This window comes from Protopterus annectens, chromosome 16.part0, assembly GCF_019279795.1.
Source record: "Protopterus annectens isolate FY-2018-M chromosome 16.part0, PAN1.0, whole genome shotgun sequence".
NCBI classification, from domain to species: domain Eukaryota; kingdom Metazoa; phylum Chordata; order Ceratodontiformes; family Protopteridae; genus Protopterus; species Protopterus annectens.
The window spans coordinates 768,354,585-768,370,937 of NC_056750.1; positions in this window are offsets into that span (position 1 = coordinate 768,354,585).

Consider the following 16,353-nt stretch of genomic DNA (forward strand, 5'->3'; position numbering starts at 1 on the left):
GGATGGAGTTGCCAATTCAGGTGAAGTCACTATGGACTTGGCCAGCATGCTCCTCATAGCCTCAAAGGCAGGTCCACCAGAATCGGATGAAAAACCTGCCTCCAAGACCATGACTGGAGTCGGGGTACCCCTAGCCGAAGCACCAAGGGGGAGACTCTGAGCCGAAACCTGAAGCCCCGATGTATCCCCCTCAGGTTCGACCGAGGACACCCAAGTACTGAAACCTGTAGAAGGGATGGAAAAGGTTGGAGCCGAGGTCGGATCCGAAAGACTAGCAGGAGGTTTCCGAGCCGACCCAAGGACTTCACTTGATTCGGCAGACTCCAGCTCTGATGACACCGAGGTTGTCAGAGGAGGAAGCAACGGAACTGATATCGTGGCTGGCTCCGGAGCCGACTGGGCTGGCGCCGAAAATAATTTAGTTAACACTGGCGACTGGAGGAGCCTCTGAACCACCCTATCCACATCCAAATCTGACAGCCTGAAGGACTTGGAGGAGACAGAAGGGGGTCGAGAAACCTTCTCTGTAGGAACCAAGACAAGACTGGGGGAACGGCTCCGAGTCGGCTCCAAAGGGATCGGAGCCGAAGCAGGCTTGAGAACCACAGCAACCTCCTTCGGTGCCGACGACCGTGGAGTCGAAGAAGCCAACCCTGAAACAGACAAGACTTCCTGTGGCTCCGAGACCAGTGGAGCTGAGGAAGGAGACATAGCCTTAGACAGTACCTCCTGCAGCTCCGAGACCAGTGGAGCCGAGGAAGGAGATATAGCTTTTGACTTTTCTCCGGAGGCTCCAATGAACTAGCCGGAGCCGGAGACTTCTTTTTTGTCTTAGACCTGGATTACTCTGAGGGGGGAGAAGATGCTAAAGTTTCCTCAAAGGAGGGTTTAATCAAACCTTTGAGGATAAGTTTATTTTTTCTAAAACCCTGGAAGAGAAGGCATGACAAACACTGCAGGATTCCTGCAAGTGTATGGCCCCGAGACAATAAACACAGATGGCATGGCCATCAGTCAAAGTCATTTTATACGCACATTTGGCGCATTTTTTAAAGCCAGATGGCTTATGTTCTTTTTGTTCCTTGCCAGACATAAGTAAACACGACCGCACACTCAGCAACACAAGGAGGGAGGGTGGAAAGGGCTCTAACTTAAACGCCCGAACACTAAAGACACAAGATAGGGCAAAGGCCCTCTAACTTAAGCAGGCCTAGCTCACCAAACAGAAGGATTACCACACAAAACACAAGATAGGGCAAAGACCCTCTACCTTAAACAGGCCTAGCCCACCAAACAAAAGGATTACCACACAAAAAAAACGCAGTCAATCTCAAAAGGGAAACAACAGACAACGTAGCTATTAAAATAGCTTTTTGGAAATAATCAAGCAGTTATTAAGTCAAAAAGAGGGTACTTAGCCGCAGCCAAGTCGAGACCACGTCGTTACTCTAGGAGCGGCAAACGAGATCTGGGGGTTTGGGTGTGGTGCATCCTGGGATACAGGGTGAGCCCAGCCAATGAGAGACTTTGTGCTAGTTATAATGGCCAAGTTGGAGCCGATTCTCGGCTCCGAGCCCGTCAGTAATGAATGTAGGCGAGATAGGATCACATTACATCATAGGTTTTGATCTAAATGTATTTCTAATGTTATCATGAGTTGTGAGGATATTCCAATAGATGGAAGCTATATTTTTTAATTATTTTAGAACTAGTGTTGTATTGCAATGCAATCGCTCTGGGGTATTCATTTTGGTCCTTGTTATTTTCATAGGTCTCATCATTTTCATCCCCAGTAGAAACATTTTTCTGCAATGTATTACTGGAGATTCTACTACTGGACCTGTCCTGATGTGCATCTAATCCTATTCAAAATAAAGGGACATATTTGGTACCCCAACCCATAAAAATCTCAAAACTCAATGAGCAGTCTAAATTCAATGGATATCCTCTTTCAATAAATATAGATTCAAGTTTAATTCTTTCAAAGTGGAATGTATGCCTGTCTGAAATCATGTGGGCTACCCTCACAAATTGTCCCTTAACTATCTCTTAACTAAACTTTTCTTCTGGGAAAAAGGGTGAAGTAGAAGTAGCTACTTGAAAATGTAGGTTTTCTGTAAATATTCAAACAGAAATCTTCAGGCCTTTAGAAATAATTGTGTCTAAATAGTTCATTTGATTGGAATTAACATTATAGGTGAATTTTAAAATATTAGTGGTTTGTTTAAGAAAATCAATGAATTTTGGGATGATATATGCTTCACCAGACCATAAAATAAAGATATCATCCAAATATCTTAAATATAATCTAATATATTTACAATATTTTGAAGGAAATATAAATTGTTGTTCCCAAGGTAGTGTTGGCAAAAAGGAGCACACAAACTGCACCCAATGCCACACCTTTGTCTTTCTTGTAAATCTCACACTCGAAAGTTGTTTTCCAAAACTATTTCCATGAAGTCCATTAACATGGACATTTGCCCATTTGTCAAAAAATCAAAATGAACCAGGGCTTGTTGAAAATATTCAAGGCCAGTATCCCAAGGGATACAGGAGAAATGATCTATTATATCAATGGTTAAAAAAATTAAATATTTCTCTAAAAAGACTTGATTTTAGTCTTCCTGGAAAATCCCAGGAATCCTGCCGCATATGTTTTTTTAAACCAAAAGCTGTTTTTAATACTTTGTCAATGACTACAGCAAATGGATATGTCTTTGAATGAGAAGCAGAGACAATAGGTCTAAAAGGGGGATTTGTTAAACTCTTGTGAATTTTTGTCATCTCAGATATTGGAAGTGCTGGATTAGAATTCATCAAAAAGTTGTATACATATTCATCAAAGGCATGTTGTAATAGACCGTCCTCTATGAAACAATCTACCTTATGATAAGAAAGATGTACTTCATTCAGAGAGGTGGGGATGTATGACCCTCCTTCACCAATTATTTTTAACATTTCTCTGATGTAGTTAAGATTATCAAAAATGACCACGCCAGCACCTTGTCAGGTTTCATTATTCTGACACAATGTTTTTTCTTTATATCTTCTAATAGTAAATATTCTTCCTTATTGAAATTGTAGTTTTTGTTTTTCATCTTACCTAAAGCATACTGTTCATAATTTCTCTTTCACACACATTTGCGAACACTTGTACAGTGTTACTGTGCATGGGCAGAGCTATAGTTTTCTTCCTAAAGAGTTGTTCCTTTTCTAGTGAAACACCATCAGATTGTATCCTGAAGTGAGTTTTCATAATAAATAATTTAAATTCAGTAAGAGTGTTAACTAAATTAAATGGAGGTGTACGGACAAAGGTAAAGCCTATTTTAAACAGTGAAAAAAATGTATCTGTAGCATCTAATGTACTGTAGTTGTAAATGCTAAAGTTATAAAAGGATAACTAAAACTACTATCTAGGACTGTTGCCAATAGTCCCTGTTCTTCCCCCTCATGTTGTGGGTCTGTCCCTGCCTGTAGTTCCTCCCTGAATAGGATTATGTTTGTCCATGCTTGTGCTCCTGATGCGGAGGTAGTGTCACTGATGGATTTTTGTTTGCCAACCTCTCCGAACATCAGAGAGGTGGAAATTCTAAAGGGTCCTGTAAGATGAAATTAAGATTGCTGTTATAAAAAAAATTTCTCATCATTCCCAATAAAATGTCCATTTTCACTGTTATCTCCAGTTGTTTCACTGGTTCTGGAAAGATTGTTAGGAAGATTATTTCCATTATTCATTTTATTCATTAAAAACACTTCCCCTGCATCATGTTAAGGTTTACTCCTAGCCATTTTTTTTTGTTTTTCCTGATTTTTCATTTTTTTACATGAGTGTCAACCCTTAGAAACACTTTCATATTTATCCATGTGCTCAGAAAACAGTAAATCATTTTAATAACATTATTCAAATGATCTATCTCCACTGTTAACTTATTTATAATGCTGTTATTATTTTGAACAATCATAGCAAATAACTCAAGTCCTTGTCTATTAAAAGGTTGTACAAGGTCCTGATAAAATTTTGTCCAAGGTAGAACTCCATTTGAGAATTTAAAATATCTTAGACCTTTAGGGATTCTCTTCACCCTTATGTACTCCTTAAGGAATGCATCGCCTAACTAGATGCTCTGTAATTTGAACAAGTGTTTCTTAAATGGAACTATTAGTTCATTCAAGTTACCAATGTCTGCTGAACATTCCCACCAGTAATGTCATTCAGCACTCAGAGTAAAATCAATCTTTAACCAGGCTTGGAAATTAGAAAAGTCAGTAAAACTTATATTCCATTCAGGAACAGAGTGAGAATGGAACTTAGAAACAGTACCTTCAGTCGCCATGTCCATGCAGTAAACACAGCATTGCTATTCCAGCTGTTACTGTTATTGGTATTGCCAGATGCATTGGACCATCCTGTAACTCCAGAAGGAAGAATTTCTTTATTACTGGCGAAAAAATTTGAAATTTCTGACATTACTCATAGCAAACGTGTAAGTTCACTGGTTAGATTTTATATGGCATAAACACCGTCTTTAGCAAGCTCCACCCATTTAATTCTGGGGTATAGACTTTGGCTGCCAATCACTGGCTCAGCTGGTGCCATCTCCATGGGAACATACCTCCCGCATAAGTGCAGACCAAAATGAAGTACAAACAAGTAGTGGATGAAATGAAAAACTAAAAACTATTAACAGTAGGGGCTTTGAGAGTATGACACAAAGAGACAGAGAAAGATTGAAAGTGTATGACTACACAAATGGGTGAATCTAGATGCAGAGAAGACTACAGAAACACAGAAAATGGCAATAGCTAGAAATTTGTTTTATTTATTTTACATTTGTTTACCAGCAAGGTCCGAATGGACAAAGCTGTCCATTTTCAGGGGAGGCCTGGGGTGAAAAGCTCCACAGCAATTGCTAACATACTATACATAAGATATTTACACATTCAGTTATAGAAATAAAGCAGACAATAACATATGATTGCATAAGATATTTACATAAGCATAGTGGTTTAGACATACAATTAAAAGTATAGCAGGTAGTAACATTTGATTGTTGTTCATACAGTATGTTTAGTAGAGATAATCTTGAAGATGTACTGAAGATAAGACAAGAAAGGAAAAACTAAAAAAGGAGAATATAGACAACTTCATATGAGGTGCATTGACATTTTAAGTGAAAGCTTTTCAACTTAGTCTAGGGGAAAGTTAGTGGGTATAGATGGGACAGTGGGGTGTAGGCAGCAGTGACTTGGTAAGTAATGTGTGATAATATATAGCGCATCTGTGGGAGTTTTAAAGAGGAGGTTGGATAAGGAGTTAGAATATGTCACCCAGGTGTTAGGCAGTTGCATGACCAGGAGTTGTTTAGGTGGGAAATAAGCTGTTTTTTGAAGATGGTTTTATTAGGTTGCACCCTGTTTTGTAGTGGTAGGGAGTTCCAAGTCTTGGCAATGTTGCTAGAATACAGGGAGTCACCAAAGCTGTAATGGCTTTTGGAGATTGTGATTAGTGCCTTGTTAGTGGATCTAGGTTCTCGGTTATTGGAGTAGAGGATGATCAGGTCTTGTAAGGCTGGAGTTTTGTCAGGTTGGAAAAGTATTTGGTGAGCTAGAAGAAGCTGATTTAGAGCTAAGGTGTTAGGGAGAAATGAAGCAGACCTCTCTAAATCATAGGTTCACAAGTGTTTACTAGGCTAACAACTACAAAGGCCTTTTTAAGCCTAGGCATGCCTCCCAAATCTTTGACAAGTTATGATACCCTTGATAAGTGTATGCTGGGGCTTGGGAGATGAAACATTTACAAGCAGGGGCCTGAGAGATGAACCATTTACAGGTTGCCTGTGTCCATTAAAGATATAGGTGCCAAACTAGGAATTAATTTCCTGTTCCCCATCCAACTGTATAAATTGCACTTGAAATGTGTTGGGGAGGAACTCTGCATATGGATGGGAAGCCTATTTCTGATCAGAGTAGTCTCTGGGATACATACATGTCTCTCCAGCAGGTCCTTTTCATATCACAAGCAAAGTTTAAGTCTTTAGAATGGATAATTCTGGTGCGTTTTGTTCTGTGGATATGCAGGAGGTCCATCAGAGTGGGGTTTGACAATGCCCTGTATGCCCCTCAAAAGCCTATAGGAGACATAATACAGGGATATGGCTTGAGGCAGTATGCATAGGACATTTTACTTACGCCCTGTATTCTTTTAGTGAGCCTCTGTGGATGTTCCAATTGTTAGATATGACTAGATAGGTACATACCAAGGAGGGCACTATACTCAATGATAGGTCTGATGAATGCCGAATACAGTGGAACAATGACTTCCATGGACTTAGACGGCATACCTTTGTTTATAAATTAAGATTTGACCTTCATGTCTCACAAACTATTAAGAAAGCTGACAAAAGAATGGGTACTTTGTACAGGAACACAAAATTTCTAACCAACACCTCTAAGGTAGCTATTGCCAGAACTCATCTTTATCAACTCTCCTCTATGCTTCTCCAATTCTTATTAATCTCAAAAAAACAGATCTAAAGAAATTAGAACAATGTTACAATAAAATTGCCAAATTTGCTTCTGACTATCCAGATCATATACATCACTGTGACATATTGTAAAAACTATATTGGCTAGAACTCCCACATCTTCTTTTGTACAGTCAGCTAACCATGGCTCACAATATATTATATCATGCTGACAAAACACCCACAGTACAAAACATTATCCAAATCTATTCCACCAAACGTTCCCTTTGATCAGCTACTGCATGCTTACTACAGGTTCCCTATACTCTCATCATGTAGCAAAACACTGGAACTCACTTCCATTAAACCTTAGAACTACTACTAATTATAATGAGTTCAAACATTTGCTCAAAAACTTTCTTGCTGATTCTTGGCTTTGTACGTGTACTACTCCTGGCTAGTGCAGTTAAAAACCTTCTCTAGTATAAATCTCTCTGAAATATGTGCTATCAAATGATCAGCATCACATTTTTGAGTACCACAGCTATCCTGCAGGTTTTATGTTATATTCTAATCCCTCTTTTTGCCTGTTACTAATGATGTACATTGTAATGTATATATGCAACAACTAGAATATCACTGTACTGCTATATATTTTTATTTCTATTTCTATTTGGGGAGCTTTTCTCTCCAGGCCTCCGCTGAAAAAGTTTTTTTGTTTAACCCAGTCAGACTATCCCGGTAAACAAATGTTAAATAAATAAATAAACTGCGCAACACAGAATGATTTCCTCACAAATGTAGACAAGTGATGGTCAAAGGCTAGATTGCTGTCTAGATGTTTTAAGTGTATTTTTTACTGTTTGTAGTCATTTAAAGCTGTTTTAAGTGTATTTTTACTGTTTTTGCATTATCTTTTCAAAAAAAATGTTTCCTTGTTTCCTACCTTTCTAAGCTAGTATAGTCCAGTTTTCAGGCTAGTGCTGAATTCAGGGCTGTGTTACAAGTTTCTGAGTTGCCCATACCTTACTTGGATAGAGGGAGGTTTCTCTGTTCACCTGTGAGAGAGAGATCTTTGAGCAGCCATCTGTCCCTGGAGTAGTGGTTCCAGCCCAGAAGTTACTAGTTTATAAGAAATTTTAGGCTAATTTCTATATCTTTCATTTCCTTGCTGTAAAAACTGCATTTGCATGGTTTTGCATGTCCGGGTAGCTCCAGTTAGCTAGGGCTAAATTTATCCTGGCTCCACCAAGTCTCCTCTTCAGTTTTTCCCTTGAAAGTAGTCTAACTCTCAACCTAAGCACTTAAAAAGCATCCTACAGTCCAGCACTTGCTCAGACCTAATAGCAAGCACTAATATACCCCGACACTTGATTGCCCAGCAGGGTAAGGCTCATTATTCACCCCTCACCAACCAAGAGACTAAGCAGCTCACCCTACTATTCAAGCATGACCAAAGGGCAATTTCAGGTGTACTCTCCAGTCCAGCTGGTGAACCTGGGTATCCTGAGGCAATGTTACAACTGCCTCATGTACACAGACAACCCTCTCCACCTACCACAAAACATTAACATATGCGAGAGATGCAATTATATAGCTAAATTGGAGGCTAAGCTCTCTCTCCACCCAAGACTGGAACAGGCAGTCATGAGGAGAAGGTTAACACTTGCACCATACCTCCAGCCTCACATAGACATACTAAACCAGCACTGGCAAAAAATACACATAAATACACAAAATCATACTCGGAAGCTCTAAATAAAAACCTGAAAAAGCATCACAGACCTCCAAAGCAGACAACTAAAAAAACCTGCACCTCCCATCACAAACCAGACAACACATAACATACAAAATCAGTGTGCCGCACAATCACAGCCCTTAAGGTGAAATAACATACCTAACACACTAGTAATAGGTGACTCTATAGTCAGGCACACTGACGTCCCACTCACTAGGCTGGACAAGGAGAAGGTTACTGTTAGCTGCCTGGCGGGAGCTAATATCCGCCACATAACACAAGCACTCAGGTCTCTCCAGAACAAGTACAAATATGACTCTGTCATTGTTTATGTTGGAGTGAATGACCTGAGACGTACCTCCCTGGACTACATAAAAAGAGACATGGAAAAGCTCTCTGATCATGTAGCCTACGCGAGTATGAACCTGACCCTGAGTAGCATCCTGCCCTCACCAAGAATGATACTGCAGTATAAAGAAAAAATGATCAATTTCAACAATTGGCTAAGCTTCTGGTGTCATTCAAAGGGGATCCAGTGTCTGTCAGCCTGGGACGATATGCTTGACAAGCCTCATTGCTTTGCAAGAGATGGCTTGCACCTGTCACCCCTAGGCTTTCGAATACTGGCCAAGGCTCTTGCTGCCCCCACTGTGCCTTTTTTAGGCGAGGCTCAAAAGTCAAACCCACCTCCATAAACAGCGCAAATAAAAATAAATGAGGGTTATGCTACTCAATGCCAGGAGTTTAAATCTCAAAATGCATGCAATTGAAGCACTTCTCAGTATGGAGAATGTCGACATCTGTGCAGTAACTGAAACCTGGTTCAAGGCTCCACAGAGTACCCCAGCACTACCGGGCTACAACTCATAGCACACATTTCGGCCACAGAACATGGACCGAAACACAAAAGGAGGGGGTGTATCCATATTCATCAAGGATACCTACACCTCCAGGTTAGTGGTGCAGCATGGTACCTCAGAGATCATCCATGTGCAACTAACATCAGACAAATCTGCAATGCAAATTGTGGCCTGCTTCAGATCACCCTCCATGACCCAGGACAACCACTCCGCCTTTCTGGAGACACTGGAAAACATGAAGGTCCTACCGAACACCCTGAAATTGGGCAATTTCAATTACCCTAACGTTACCTGGGAAAACTACTCAAGTACAAACTCCCAGGTCCAGCACTTCCTGGAATTTATCAACTCAAATGCCCTGGATCAGCTGTTAAACTCCCCTACCAGAGGTGAAAACATATTGGACCTGGTCATCACCAACATGGGCGAAAGATGTTCCACAACGGAGATCAACCCGTCACTGGTTAGATCAGATCATAAACTAATCTCTCTGGATGTCCACACCACACCACACCACCACCTCCAACCAAGGAAACCACAGTGAAAAACCTTTCTATAGCAAACTTCACCTTACTTAAGACAGAGGTGGTAAGTTTCACAGCCCCCACACTACAGGATAACAGTGTCCAAAATGCAGGAACCTTTACAAATGCACTCTATGAGCACCGACAAGGATGCATGGATCATGCCATCCCTAGCAAAACCAAGGCTCACTCCCCTAAGAGAAGGAAACCAGTCTGGTGGACCCCTGCCATAAACAGGCTATACAATAGAAGGAGGAAACTAGTTCAGAAAAAAAGCAAATCCCGAGAAGGAAAGACATCCCTGATCAGTATTGGTAAGAAATGAAGGTCCCTCGTAAAATCCTCCAAGGCTAACTTCGAAAGAAAAATAGTCAAGGATTCAAAAGATAACCACAAAGCCTTCTTTATCTATGTCAAGAATCTAAGTGGCAACTGGTAGATATGCTCTGAGCTAGTATAAAATAGTACAAAATGTACTGAACCCAATGATATTGCCAACATCCTGGCAGATAGATTCAGTGCAAACTTCACTCCCCTCTCACCCTCAAAAGGGCCCACAACAATACCAGAAAAGTGTAGTGTCCTGGAAATCACAGATGCACAGGTGAAAACAGCCCTTTCAAAAGTCAAAAGCACAGCAGCAATGGGGCCAGATGGTGTCCCAGGCTGCATATTGCACAAACTGCAGAACAAACTAACCCCCCACCTAAACACACTGTTCAACCTCAGTCTCTCCACAGGCTACGTGCCCATAGAATGGCGCACACCAACGGTTATTCCGCTCCACAAAGGAGGGGCCACAACTGACCATGGTAACTATCGCCCCATAAGCCTGACTAGCCTGGTCTGCAAGGCTATGGAGCTCATCATCATGGAACTCATTAACAAAGACATTGGGAACCTCCAAACACTTGACCCAACCCAGTTCGGCTTTGTTAAGGGCAGGTCATGCCTACTAAACCTGGTTGACTTCTTCAAGACAGTCACCAAGGCCATAGATGAGGGAAAGGTAGTTCACACAGCCTACCTTGATCTTGCCAAGGCTTTTGACACCATTCCCCACTTAGGAATTATCGAAAAACTCACCAGCCTGAACATAAACCCCTACGTCACGAGATGGGTTGCCAACTGGCTTACAGACAGAACTCACATGGTAAAAATAGCGGGCTCCAGGTCCGACTCTAAACCAGTCACAAGTGCTGTTCTGCAAGGCTCGGTCCTGGGACCCCTACTGTTCGGCATATACTTTTCAGAAGTACAGGCAAACACAGGAGGACTATGGCTAACCAAGTTCGCCGATGACTGCAAACTGGGAGCCATAATTTACTCTCCGGCTCACACGGACATTCTCCAAAAGGGCCTTACTGAGACAGACACCTGGTGTCAAACTCATGGTCTCAAGCTAAATGCCAAAAAATGCATAGTCATCCCATTTGGGAAAAACAAAACACCCATGAATTACCACATAGCTGGCAGCCCCATAATACAGAAGAGGTAATAAGAGATCTGGGGACCCAGGTAAATAGTAATCTCTCCTTTGACAATCATATTGCCAAAGTAGTTAGAAAATCCTTCTATGTAACCCATCTAATTACTAAAGGGTTCACATCTAGAAATAAAGAGGTTATAATGCCCCTCTACTCGTCACTCATCAGACCCATTATAGAGTACAATGCCTCGTTTGAGATGTACCTCACAAGACACTTCCAACAGCTGGAAAGACCACAAAAGTACCTCACCAAGAGGATTACTGGCCTCAAACATAAGTCCTATGCAGCCTGACTGGAAAAACTCCAGCTGTACTCAGTCGCATATCGCTTAATCAGAGGTGATCTCTGTCTAACTTACAAAGCAATGTCCAACTCAGAATTGATGGACATGCTCCACCAAAAGAAATCCAAGTCACTGCAAGCCACTCACTCTAGTGAGCTAAACCAAGCCACAACAATAAATAGAACATGCTAGAGGGATAGATTCCTGTCACAGAGACTCCCCATGCTTTGGAACAAAATTCCTAACTACATTAGGCAGAGCCCCTCACTAACACTCTTCAAGAGAAACCTTGACAAGTGGATGGGTAACAGAAAATACACCCCTGGGATCACTTCATTGGCTCTTCTTGACAGAGGCTCAGTTAATTAATCAATGGGGTGGCAAAAGCTGACACACTCTGGCTAGGCTTATAAATGCCCTCGGGCAGATAGCCTAGTACTTACCTATGAACCTAGATGTGTCCCTAAGTCCCTGACTACTGGATCAACTGTAAGGGATATGTTGTCAATATGATAGTTACCAGGGGTGGATGACTTCCCAAAGGATACTATTATGTATTTCTTGGCATTTAGTTTTAGTCCATGGCTCTGACACCAGTTATTTGTCTGTATCAGCCCTTGCTGGAGAACATTTGTGCCACTGTGGGATACAATTACAGCTCCTAACTTGCAATCATCTGCAAATTTTGTCAGCCAGAGACCTTTGACATCAGTCTTGACTTCAGAGAAGTCAATAAACTATACATGTGACTGCAAAGACATGGCAATTTCTAAACACAGTAGCTACATGTCCACCAAACTACATTCTCAACTATATGCAGTATCATTTAACAGTTCATTGGTAAGTTATCTTTCAAAATTAAGAGCATTAAATGACAATAGTAGCTTGGCAGAGTCTATGTGCTGAGAGCTGGTACAATTCTGTTAATCTGCCTAGCATGATGAACATTTAAAAATAGATAGTTACAAAAAAATGTTTTATAATCCTCTACAGTAACTCTCAACACAGGGGAACTTTACATCTTATCATGGAAAGAGTTCTCAACAGCCCTGGGGAGTGTCACTCATACCTCTAAACTGTACAGATTATTGCAGAATGTACATATTTTTGCATCGTATTTTTAGTCCTTTTCTCAAAAAATTGTGTTTTTTCTGGCAAATCACTGGTGAATCGTTAAGACTGAAATCAGAAAATAATAACAGACATTTGAGTTTCAGACTTCATACCCTTCAGAAAATTCATGATAATGCAAAACCTGTTATTCTATCAATTTTCTAAGTTTGTAAGAGCAATATTTAAAAACTGTCCCTGTTTTGGGCCTTTGACCCTTCATTATTTATGATTTTGTCCAGACTTCTTGCTCTAAGAGGTTGAGAGGTATAGTGTCATTACATGTAAGAATATTGTCTTAGATTAATATGTCTGGAATATTTTGCAACAGGTGCATGAATCACTCAACATAATAACAGATATTTGAGGGGGGAGAGGTCAGTGCATAAGAAAGCAGAATAGCTTTATTAATGCAGCAATACTACCTTGAATTTCTATTGTTATGGTGAACACCTTACAACTGTTACAAAACCTTCAAAACATGTTAAACTAAGAAAATCTCCCTGCATGTTCTTCACAGAGAATCACTGCAGTAAATTATAAACCCGTAACTGAATCCCAAGTGGTAATAAGTAACCCTTTAGGAAGTAGACAGTTACAAGATCTGTTGTTGCATTGCTGTGCCAAAACCTGTTCTGCCACTACATTGAGCTTCTACCGTGTAAGGTTTAGTTTGTGTATGCATAGCAGTCCAAGTTGGTGCATATCATGTCTTGAGCAGAAACATTCATAAGTGTGCTACAAACACAGCTGTTGCTATTGAAGAATGAGCTTGAATAGGGCCTTAAAATGTGTTTTGTATTAAGTATAACCAGATGTACTTCTTTGATAAGGTTTGTACTGTAACCAACAAGCCTTCCTCTCTTTGCATGAAATAGACAAAAAATTGATTCCAAAGAAATGGGAAAGCAGTCAGCTTTCAAGTGCTTAAATGGCAAATTCCAGAATGTAATGGTAGAATGCATGCATTCAGATAATTATCATATAGATCTACTATTGACATGCTTCATTGAGTCATCATTTAATGACAGACTTTGGTACTCAACTGCCATTTGTGACACAGATATGTTGGTCTGCTGAGAGAATCTGCCCAGGCACTTGCTGCACTGAATGAACGACTGGTATCATGGACAAGCTGGGCCAGATTGCTTGTTGCTGTATTAACATCATTCCTTCCATAGGCAGTAACACCTTCTACTTTCCTGCATGTTGGATTATCCCACTGTTCCAGTGCCAGCTGTAAAATATATTCTCAGACTTGTTCACTGTGAGTCTCATCCAAACCAAAAATAAATAAGTAAAGACACTGGGCCTCCTCTTGATATCCAAAAAGAACTTTGTCCTCTCCATATAGAAAATGTATTATAACACACACAAGCTCATATTTGAAACATTTGGCTTAGTATAGTATTCTTTTATGACTAATTTGCAATAAAATGCATGTATTCCTTGACTTTTATCTTTTTTCATTTAGCATAATCCCAGATAAAATATTAAGTAGCAGGGACTGCTGTTAAGTACAGAGTTGATTATGCCTCCCCTGAATGAGGTTCAAGCCAAAGCTAGCCCTAGCATCTGAGAAATAATAGTCTTTGCTGGTTTGGAGGGGGCCTTCCAAAGCTGTCCTTATATGACTCCAAAACCCCCATCTTTACAGTCATTTATCTCTTTTATGTTGATGCAAAGGGATTTTCCTGTTTCCATCATCACTGTACTAGAAAATTTTTGAAGAGAGGTCCCCATGCATAATCCTGTGACTTTGTTGCTAGATAAAATAAGGAATTTGAGGAAATATAGTCATTCTCAATATGTTGAAAGATGTTCTGCCACAAATGAGGTGGCTGTGGTGGTGAAGCAGTTAGTGTTGCCGCCTCACAGCAAATGCTTCTCTGGTTCGATTCTTGGCTGAGGTGCCTTCTGTGTGGAGTCTGCATGTCCTCCCTGTGGTCATGTGGGTTTCCTCTGGGTGCTCCGGTTGTCTCCCACACTCCAAAAACATGCATCAGGTAGACTGGACACTCTAAAACTGCCCCTAGGAGCAAGTGTGTGTGTGTGCAAGTGAGTAGCACGGATGAATTACTACAGCAGGGCTAGCCACCCGGCAGTGTAAACCTTGGCTCTAGATGACTGTCACTGATGAAGTGACACCCTGCCCCTATGTACAAAATGGGAAAAGGGGTTGAGGATGGATGGAACTTCCTCCGCACTGAATTTATTACCGGCACTACAGTAGCTATAGAATCTAAAGTTGAGTCCAGACATTCTTTTATACTCAATGAAGTTTCCTAATGCACATGGAGAACCCTCAGAATACAAGAAGGCATGTGACTCAGAGCCCCCAGGAAATATATTTGCTGCTAATATAATGATTTACTATAAGGGAGTTTTAATCACTTGAATTTTGTCTTGGCAAAAAAGAGCTTTCATTTGTAATGAGTCTAGAATTGCATACTGGAATATTACTATCAGTGTTAAAATTATATCTGACTTCTTATGGTTTATGGTTATACTCAGGAACTAAAAATGTCATATAACAATCCTCAAATGTTATTATAAACGTTCTTGTGTCTGTGCAATAGTACAACAGTTATCCAGATGAGTGAATAAGGTTATCTGCTACTTTATCACACATGTAAACAACAAGTGATGTAACTTATCTAAGCATACTGAGGTCTGTAAATAGATCAAATGGTAGAGTTGCAAATTAGAAGTGGACATCTATTATTTCAAATCTGAAATATTTCATGTGAGACAGTATTATTAGAAATTAAAGGTATGTACCTTCTGTGTCTAACATTGATTAAATTAATTCTGTCTTATGAAGGCTAAGAGTCTTTGAAGTCACCATTCAAAACTCTTTTACTACAATGAATTTGTTAATGTGTAAAATATCTAGCAAGTCTTCAAGTAAATCTTTGTTTTTGGACTAGAACTTTGATCCCTTTGGTGATTTGGCAATCTGAAGTCCATGTTCCCTTTTGGTGGTCTAGAAGCCACTATATCCTCTTTTTGTTTAAATATTGTTCTGTCAGCCCTTGGGGCGGCCACGGTGGTGTAGTGGTTAGTGTTGTCACCTCACAGCAAGAGGTTCCCTGGTTCAATCCTTGGCTAGGGTGCCTTATGTGCAGAGTCTGCATGTCCTCCCTGTGGTCGCGTGCATTTCCTCCAGGTGCTCAGATTTCCTCCTACATCCCAAAGACATGCTGTAGGTGGATTGGACATTCTAAAATTGGCCCTAGGTGTGAGTGCATGTGTGTGCCTTCTGTGGAAGGTTGGGCACTGGGCTGGCAACTCGACACCGTAAAACTCCACTGCCAATCACGAGCGGACAGGTGATCCGCTGTGGTGACCCCTAACCGGGAAAAGCTGAAAGAAGAAGAAGAAAATTGTTCTGTCAACCCTTATAAAATTTCTATGTGGTGAAAGTAGTATGCTGAATTGATGCTAAATGAGAATAGCTGTAAAATTATGATGAATAATCTCATGAAACTGGTTATAGAAGCCTCTTGTTTGTGGTAACATTTACAAGTCTATAAGGTAGGATTAAAAGATGTTTGGGTTGGGAAGAGAAAAAGGAACCATCCCATCTGAGGTCTCTGCTTTGTGTGAGATGTATTAAAATTTGTTTTTAAAGATGAAGATGATTGCACGCCTTTCTAAGTCATCTGTACAACTAAATGTTTTGTACAGAAAGCTTGTTTATTAATCTGGGAATTTCTAAAATACTAATATTTAGATATGTGAAATATCTGTTTAAAACATTTTTTTCTTCTCTTAGCCTGCTAAAATTTCATCTGCTAGTTTCTTCCCAAATGAAATAAGAACCAACATACACATTCATAAGCTGGGCCTTAAGGTTCTCAGAATAAGATTCTATC